General features: G+C 53.2%; 1 long non-coding RNA gene across 1 annotated transcript; it reads left to right on the top strand.

The window, feature by feature from the left end:
- Nucleotides 1–3,650: 3,650 nt before the first annotated feature.
- Nucleotides 3,651–6,506, top strand: LOC138916453 (uncharacterized). Its single transcript, XR_011423760.1, has 2 exons — nucleotides 3,651–3,783; nucleotides 6,308–6,506. It is a non-coding gene; the product is annotated as an uncharacterized lncRNA (long non-coding RNA).
- The last annotated feature ends 3,094 nt before the right edge of the window (nucleotides 6,507–9,600 follow it).

Genomic DNA, 9,600 nt, shown 5'->3' with positions numbered 1-9,600 from the left:
AAGTCTCCTAGTTTGCTTCAAATAGTCACTGATGTTCTCTCTCTCTCACCAAACCTGACTTTCAAGCCAAACGTCTTGTTTTGAATATGACATGATGAATGTGAACTCTCTTGACAGTTAACTTTGTACGTCAACTTGGAGGATGTTTGGGGAGATTAACATGTAACTGTTGGGGCTGGCCCCGTGGCCGAGTGGTTAAGTTCGCGCGCTCCGCTGCAGGCGGCCCAGTGTTTTGTTGGTTCGAATCCTGGGCATGGACATGGCTCTGCTCATCAAACCACACTGAGGTGGCGTCCCACATGCCACAACTAGAAGGACCCACAACAAAGAATATACAACTGTGTACCAGGGGGCTTTGGGGAGAAAAAGGAAAAGAAAATAAAATCTTCAGAAAAAAAGCATGTAACCGTTAAGGCAGATTGCCCTCCATGATGTGGGTGGCTCCCTTCCAATCAGTTGAAGGCGTGAATAGAACAGAAAGCCAGGCCTGCCTGAGCAGGAGGGAACTCTCCAGCAGAGGCCTTAGGACTTCACCTGTGCCGTCAGCTCTCACGGTCTCCAGCCTGCTGGCCCACCAGCCTCCAAAATGACGTGAGCCAACACCTTACCATCAGGCTCCTCATATGCATACAGATATTCATACTCACATACGCGCGTGTGTGTGTGTGTTGGTTCTGTCTCTCTGGAGAACCCTGACTAATACAACGAGCAGGGAAGGTAGGACTCAAGGGTCCATGAGCCCCGGGAAAAGGAACCACAGAGAAGTGACGTTCAGCGTGGAGCTTTCCCCGGACAGATTTCTGCCGACTCCACTGTGCATGTGTGGAGTGAGAAACCAGGCAGGAAACAGCTCCTCGAAGCCCAGAATGCCAGGGACTGATGTCAGCAAGCTCACGGTGTGCGAGGCGGCCAATGCGGGGGCCCGGGCTGTCAGCAGAGGCTGGCCAGGGCTACCCTCGCAATGAGGACGAGCGAGAGACTCGCCTCAACTGAGTCACCGTGACCCGCTTGTACCTTTCCTGCGGCTAGAAGAAAATGTTTTTGGCTCTGGAGGAAGATGACATCACTGAGACTCTTCCCCGATGTTCATCCACTGCATCCGATGCAATCAAAGCTTGTCGGGCCCTGGCCCTGCCCCTCCACACGTGTGAGCTTGGCGAGCTGCTTATTTTCCCCGAGCCTCGGCTTCCTCAGACGAGGCCTGGGGAAGGGGTGACGCTGCTGGTCTCACAATTGTCGTGAAGAGTGCCTGGCACCCAGGTACCAGAGAAATGACCACTTTGCACACCCTCTTCTCTTCCTCTCTCCATCCTCCTCTTAGTCCCCAAACTAAGCATAAAGGCCAACTCTGAGGATGTCTCCCAAGCAGGATGTGTCAAGGGTCTGCTCTGGGAAAGCAGGGGTTTGATAGGGAAGGGACAAATGAGCAGACAGCACCGTGCTAGAGCATGCGGCCACACAACGACAAAACCTCCAGGGAAGCCGTGCCTTGTTCCTGCGTCTCCACGTCCAGGGCTGCTGCAGCCCCCAACCCCCCGTGAGATAACATTCTGGGCTGAGTGGAGAGCAACGTGACGCTGCCTTATCAGGAAGAGCAGCCAGGCCATCTGTCTTCTTAGAAATTACTGTTCTACGACCAAACTATGAAAATTGCTGTCTTAGCATCTCGATGCCGGAGGTCCCTAGATATCATTCTCCCACGGTCAGCATGGAAAATTTGCTGTGCTCTGCACAGGACGCTCCAACGCACTGACTCACCCCACAGAGCCCAGCTCGAAGGCCCTGCTCTCTGCAGCTTTCCTGACGTCCTCCTGCTGCCCTGGAAGCTCTAAGTTAATTCTCCTCGTAATAAACCGACTCTGTTCTGTGATGTTTGGCTGCTGTCTTAAGCAGTATCTCTCCTCCTTGCCTTTCATCCCACATCTGGGTTCGCTGATAAGGAGGTTGGGTGCTCCCTCCTTTGGTGCTAGTGAGAAATTCAAACCTCATGACTTCCCATCCATGCGAGGCAAGCCCACTCCTTAATAAAAGCCCCATGGCAGCCCCTTTCCCGGAGCCACCCTGCTCTCCCTAGAAAGCCACAAACCTTTTCACACTTAGTTGGCATGTGTGTGGCATCACCAGTCTTGACATTGGAACCACATTTCGGGTGGGAGTTCATTTTCTTTCTTCAGAGTGACCACAACACATCCCCTTTCTGGTCCAGCCACACTTTCACACAGAAACCACGCCACTGATCGCAGCGGTTTGTGTGTATGTGTAGACCTGTGTGTGCAGCTGTGTGCACTGCAGTAATCACTAAACCAGCAATTATATTTTCAAAAGGAAAACAGACACGTGACACGTGCCCACTGGCTTAGAATCATGTTCCTTTGAAAGATGGGACCCAAAGCTTGGAGAAGGTCAGAAACGTGTTCAGGGTTGATCCTCTGCTCAGGCTGGAGCTGTCTACCCTCCTGGGCAGCCCAGCCCAGTGTCCAGGCTGGTAGCCATGGCACCACATAATGCTACTTTTGCATCTTTGTGGATTGATCAGGACCCCTTGAAGACCAGGATGGTGTCTCAGTCAGCTTGGTTTCCCCACCTGATAACTCATTGTCAGCATTCCAGAAAGATGTGTCTGTATTGAGCAGAATTTCTGGAACCCAAGGGTCTTGAGGAGCTTTTCACACTTTGGATGAACCAAACTCTTCCTAAAGCCTCCATCAGCTCATTTACAGGCAGATGGCAGCTCGCTGGAAATGCAGACCTGAGGCTGAGGCCGATTCTGTGCTGGACCTGAGGGCACTCCCGTATGAGGCCATAGGTCAGGGCCTGGCAAACATTTTCTCCAAGAGCCAGATAATAAATGTCGCTGGCTTTTAGTGCCACATGGTCTCAGTGGCAACAACTGAACTCTGCCGTTGTCACAAAAGCAGCCAGACGATCCGTAATGGATGGGCTGACGGTGCTCCAGAAAAGCAGTATGTATGGGCGCTGAAATTGGAACATCGTATGATTTTCATGAATCACAGAGTATTATTCCTCTTTTGAATTTTATTCAACCATTTAAAAATATAAAAACGATTCTTACGTTGTGGGCTGACCAGAAGCAAGGGGGCAAACAGGACGTGGTCTCAAACCCAGGCCTGGAGGTCATGGTCACGTCGTAGGGAGTGACACCTCTCCCAACAAAGAGGCTCTAGGACCAGGGAGAGCTACTGAGCCTGAGAAGACATCAAGGCAGCCAGCATGGCCCCTCAGCACTGAGATGTGAACGGAAAATTGGATGCAAGCAAAGGCTGGCCCCAAAACATCCACACCTTAGAGACGTGAGGCCAGACTGGACGCAACAGGACCAGATGCTGAGCTGGGCGAGGTAGGGGTGGAGGGGCAGCTCCCCAGGCCCAAAAGTGGGGCAACACCAGGCTGAGTGGGCAAGATCCCCCCTCCCACCACAAAGGGGCCGAGGTCCACACAGGAATGAAGGACCACAGTGGGGGACCCAGCCAGCTGGCAGGGAAGCTCAAGTCCTCACTGACATTGACTGTCAAGGCCACTGTCCTTGGTGCTGCCACACAGCTGGATGCAATCTTGGGGCCTCCCACCCCCAAATCAAATCGCGCTGTCAGAAAGCCAGGCTCGGCTCGGCCCCCTCTGCGTCCCCCTGCAGCAGCCCGGGGCCCCTCGGGGTCAGGCCACGGTTCAGAGGAGCTCCGGGGAGCAGCCCCTGCCTCCTCCCTTCCGCAGGCCTTAGCCCAGCAGATTCCTCAGAGCAAAGATAAGCTCCCGGCTCAGCCCAAGGTGGGTGGAAATGAGAATTCCTTCCTTAATTGGTATTTTCCAGTTGAGAGAGCACTCTATGCTTTTCTCACCAGTGTCATTTAATTACCAAATGTTTTCATTTTTGAGAAGACCTAAAATTGCAGAGATCTTGGGGATTTAGAGCAGGAATGCAAGACCAATTTTGCCTAATTACCAAATGTCTCGGCGGTCCCCCTGACGTGTCCCAGAGTAGGCGATGCAGGCCCGGGGCCTCCGTGGAGGTGGGGGGCCCGGCTCCGATGCAGATGTTTACCTGACGTGCGGGGCCAGGATCTGGTTTACGTTGAGAAATCAGACTGTTTACAGGACCGCACATCTGTCCCCCTCCCTCCTCTCGTTTGGCTGTAACGTTCCACAGGGCTCACTCAGGTCCCTGTGGGGTGGGCTGCGACACCGCGCGAGTCACGCCAGCTCCACACAGCCCCGTCTGGGGGACGCATCAGCTCATGGCCTGGCCACCCGGGGGTCAGCCTGAGTCTGGGCTGGCTGTGCTGATGGGGGTCTGGGGACGCCTGGGTGGGGAACAAATGGCCCCCAGCCTGGGGAAGAGCTCCTTAAGTATAGAGCAGGAGACTTCTCTGTCCCCCAAATGGTTGCAGGCCCAGGGGCCAGGGTGCCAGAGCACTCTGGTGTGTTCTGGAAGCAGAGGCTGAGAGTGGGCCCTGGATCTGCGACTGCACACAGATGCTGAGAAGCCCCACTTCACGGAGGACCAGGCGCCCAGACCCCAAGGAGGAGACCTGTTGGGGGGTCAGTAATGCACAGGTGGAGCTGGGTGGGGTTGCAGACAGGGGTCCTGGAGTAGCCAAGCCACAGAGGGACAAGAGGGCTCCCAGCACAAGGGCTCTGGGCCCTGACCCCTCCCTCTCTAGCTGTCTCTCTGACCTATTGCTCTTCAACCCGCCAGAACCATGGGCTGCTGTGGCTGTTCTGGAGGCCGTGGCTGTCCTGGAGGCTGTGGCCCTGCTGTCACCTCCAAAACCACCATCACCCCCCACCACTCATTCTCCTTGCAGGGTCCCTACTCATCTGCTCAGCCCTCCAAGGCCAGGATGTCCAACGTGACATCCTTGGGTCTCCGTATCTGACACATGGGGATGATCCCAACTCTGCTGCAGACACACAGCTCCTTCTGAGTGCCAGCCGTTGGGCCCAGATGTGGCTGGATGGATGGCACCGCCCTCCTCACAGGGCTAGTCTGAGCCTGAGTCCCCTACATGACCTATTTGGTGAATGGCATCAGCCTTGACACGAGCGTCCAGCTCAGAGGCCCTGCAGGCATTTGGGCACCGTCCCCGCTCAGTCTCCAGGTCCCATCAAGGCAGCACATGAGGCGGGCCCCTGTCGTCCACATCTCTCCTATTTGGCAGTGACACCCCACCTCTAATTCCACTGCTCGCCGCTCTTCTGGGGCTACCCCAGGCCCCCACGGCTGCTGTGCTGGCTCTGCAGCTGTCTTTTCCCCGTGAACCCACAAGGCAAACTCAGTCCTCTGCGCCTTCGCTGAGTATCCTCACTAGCTCCCAACTGCTTCCAGAAGAATCGGCTCCTCAGTGCAGCCAGCCACGGTGGACGTGGAGCGGCTCCTGCCTCCTTCCTTCCAGTGCTGCCAGGGCCCTCAGGGCCCCAACCCACTGCACCTCACTGCCTTCTCACGGGTGACCCGGGGCCAGACACGACGAGGCTGCACTGTCCTTCCCCTCCTTAGCAACAGGACCCAGAACCCTGCCCTGGTCCTCCTGTGCTCCCCGATCCCTCATGCCGGCCACAGCCACGCGCCTGCGTGCTGGCCATGGACAGCCACGTTCGTCAAGCATCCCGGCAGGCAGGCGCTTCCTTCCTTCTTGTCTTTCTTTTCTGTTTTTTTCTTGTGTATATAGAACAAAACATTTGCCAGTTTAGTCATTTCAAAGTGTACATTTGGGGACATTAAGTACATTCACATTGTTGTGCAGCCATCCCCAACATCCATCTCCAGAAGTTTCCATCTTCCCAAACTGAAACTGGCCCCGTTAAACACTGACTTCCTCTCCCCCAGCCCTTGGCACTCACCATCCTGCTTTCTGTCTCTTGAATTTGACGACGCTGGGGACCTCATCTGAGTGGAACCACATAGTATTTGTCCTTTTGTGGCTTGCTTATTTCACTCAGCATCATGTCTTCACTGATTCATCCATGTGGTAGTTCATGTCAGGATTTCCTTCCTTTTTTGTGGCTGCATAATATTCCACTGTGTGGATGGACCACATCTTGTGCATCTTCCCATCTGTTGATAGACACTTGGGTTGTTCCCACCTTTTGGCTGTTGTGAGGCATGTGGCTATCAGTGTGGAAGCACAAGGACCTGCTCCCACCTCTGCTTTCAGTTCTCTGGGTGGATACCGAGGAGTGGGATTGCTGGTCACATGGTCACTGTATGTTTAGCTCTCTTTCTTAAAAGGAACACACTTAGGGGTTAGAGCACTCTGTTGTCATTTCTCTTGTGTTCTTTTCTGCTTTCTAGAACACTGATGAAATAGTGGGTGCTCCAGCAGCCAGCTTAAGCCATAATGCATGGAAATCTGCAAGGATTGTGGAGCAGAAAGACAGAGGGAGCTTGGACACCTGATTATATGTTGGCTTCTTCATAACTGGCCTCAATCATCTCTACATCTAGAGTCTTTTAAAAATGTGAATGAGTATTAAAAATCTGTCTTCTTTAAGCCATTGTTACTGGGGGTTTTCTGTCATATACTGCCTCTTTGTAAATAATTACTAGATTTTGAAAAACCTAGAGTGGTGCTATTTCGTGTAGAATAAAAGGAGACATAAGTTAAAGTGGACCATAATCTCACCACCCAGAGACACCCATGCTTAGCACTCTCTTGAAGGACCTCCCGTGTTCCTGCACACCCTGACTGCTCCTTGCACAACTGTGTGACCATGCAAAGAGAGCGGTATGTGTGTGCGTTTCTCACGACATTCACCTTTTTTACTCTCAGGATTTTAACGGCTTAAAAATCCTCCGAGTGAGGCTGCCCCTCTTCTATTCCAACGCTGGAAATCTTTAACCAGCACCCCTTCTGTAAATCACGCTGTTAGTGCTTCTGGAGATCAACTCTCGCTGGGGAAATTGCTGTTTCCAAGCCCAGGGATAGTTTCCGGCTCTGGGTCCACTTCCCAGGCTCCTTCCAGCAGTGTCTCCAGCATCCGCTGTAGCAGCCTGGCTCAGCAGTCTGCATCCGGGCCCCGACTGATAACATCTCCGTGCCCCGCCACCGTGACAGATGGAGGGCGCCTCAGCCTTCTTTCTTTCTTTTTAACTATTTGCCTGAACGTTTTTCATCCATGTGGTTAACACTTTATTGTGTCCATTTTATTTGGGTTTTGGTGTTTTGCTAAATCTTTGAGTCCTCTCGATGTTGATGGTAAGTAACTTTGTGATTCTATCGCACAGGTGTTTTAACCACACTCTGAGTTTGTTTGGCTATTAATTTAATTTGGGTTATTTTTAGACACCTGCATTTGTTTTTCTTGATGACAAAGGGACACATGTTCAGGGTCACAAATGCAAACAGTGCTTCAGTGTATAAGGTCAGAAGTGGAAGTTGGGGGTCTTTTCTCATTGAAGTGTAGACCGACTGGGGCCGACAAATGCTCCCCACTAATGCTGATGGAGAGACGGGGTTCGCACGGTCACGTTGCGGCTTAATGACGTGATGACCCCCTGGCCTCCTTGTCATGGCTGAGCTAGAAGCCGCTTCAGTGCTACAGAAAATGAATTTGCTTGTGGAGCCTTTCATTTCAGCTAAGATAGAATGGCTTGTAACAGAACAAGGAAGTGAGTGGCCTGTCCCCCAAGGCTGTTGGTGATGCCAAGGTATTGGTGCCAAGAAGGAATGGCTTTACCCCAGAGGAAGGTTTGAAGAAGAAAACGAATCCTCAGGATGGTGAGATGGATGTGATCCCAGATTCCACAGGGGAGACAGCCGCAGAGCCCTGCCTTGCACGAGGCGGTGGTGACACCAGGCCAGCGCCCACACCTGCCATCTGCAGGGCAGCAGTGTCCTTGCAAACCTTGGGTGTTCGGCAAAGGCCTGAGACCAGGATGCTGGCAGCACGGGATCTTCTCCCTCAGCTTTGCCTCCGTTCTGTCTCGCAGCATTGGTCAGTGTGGGAGAGGCCGTCAGCATGGGCCCCGAGCTCCGTGCGTGTGCTTGCTGTGTGCCCAGACTGCAGGCCCCACCATCCCCCGCCATGGAGCCCTTTCTGGAGCTGCTCACAGGCCACCCAGTGTGTGAAGGCCACCAGGGTGTGACGGCCCTGCAGCTGAGCTGGCTTGCTGCTCACTGAGTCCTTCAGTACGGTGTTTCCTGTTTATTGCATTGTCTCCTGCTTGCTACAATGTTTGCTGTTTGCTACAATGTTTCCTGTTTTCCACAATACTGCTGGCTGTGCAAATGTCACCTGGGCCCATTGTCATTGTGTCTCCCATCCCTGCTGGGTCCTCAGGGGGAAAGGGACCCCATGCAAATATGCTGATGTTCCTGTTGCTTGCCATGAGTAATAGGCCCTTTGTCTCTGACCCTCGAGTGGATGGAGCCCTGGCTTGCAGAAAAGTCCTTTTAGGGTGAAGCAGCAGCCATCTGGGTTACACTTGCCGCTCGAGGATGTGGGCAGTGGTGAGTGTGGGTTTTGCATCCGTGAAACAGAAACAGACTGATTGGTTACCTTCTAAGTAGGGTGTGATCTCTCGCTCAGCATATGTCTCCGCAATCAGCATCTTCCAAACCACTAAAAGATACTTTTCTCTTCTCACCTTCCTCGCCACCCACAGCAGCCCTCACAGCTCACCCTTCCTCCGTCTAATGGACTCCCCCCGCCAACTTCCAGGATCTCCTTGTCCTGCTTCCCCCCCAGCCCTCTGGTTGGTCCTCGGCCGCTTCTCCTTCTCTACTAGACGTTGAAGTTTCTCATGGCCTTCTCTCTTCTCCCCTCTTCTTTTCCGCTTTACCTCTCTCTCCACCCTCCCTGTATATGACATCTGTAAACAAGAAACCTCAAATGTGAACCCACTGCCCGTGGCTGTGCCACCGACAGCACATGTTTGTAATTGACCATCAGCTCACAGGAGCCTTAGCAGCACACATGTCGTGTGATTGGGGACTGACCACCCGCTTCCCCATGCAGGAGCTGGTGCTGCCATCTCCTGGTGGGAAACCCGACAGTCACGCTGGGGACTCGCTGCTCCTCCAACTCCACAGCCCGCCCTCCACAGGTCCTGTCATTGCCACTCGGAAAAGTGTTTCACATTCGTCCATGTCTCAAAATCGTGGCTGACCGCCCCGCTCCGGTCCCAGTCTCAGCTACCATCGTTTGTAACGTGCTCAGAGCTTTATTCTCGTAACTTGGCCGATCACTTCCATTCTTCTCTTGCTCTGACGTCGCGTCATCACAGAGCAGCGACAGTGGTCTCCAAGAAACACAGACCACCGTCATCCCGCCCCCCTTCGAAGCCTCAATGGCTTCGTGTTGTACTGGGAGTAAAAGCCAGGAGTCTCTGCAGTCAGGCTCCGGTTGGTGGACTATGGTGTGTTCACGGGGACCGTGGGATTACGTGCATGCGGGTGTGGGGTGACGGGCTCTCCGTGATGTCACATCTCCTGGGACGGGTTTATGGTGGGTCTTTCCATTCTTTCATGTATTTTATTGTTAAATAAAATTAGCTAATCCAATTTTATAGTTTATGGCCTGTGGATCTGTACCTTTTTTGTTTAATTTATTTCTGGTCATTCCATACTTTAGCCACATGTGTCA

The sequence above is a fragment of the Equus caballus genome, chromosome 12 (genome assembly GCF_041296265.1).
Source record: "Equus caballus isolate H_3958 breed thoroughbred chromosome 12, TB-T2T, whole genome shotgun sequence".
Classification (NCBI taxonomy): domain Eukaryota; kingdom Metazoa; phylum Chordata; class Mammalia; order Perissodactyla; family Equidae; genus Equus; species Equus caballus.
Note: the sequence above shows the minus strand (reverse complement) of the source record. Positions and strands in the feature narration are given on the sequence as shown.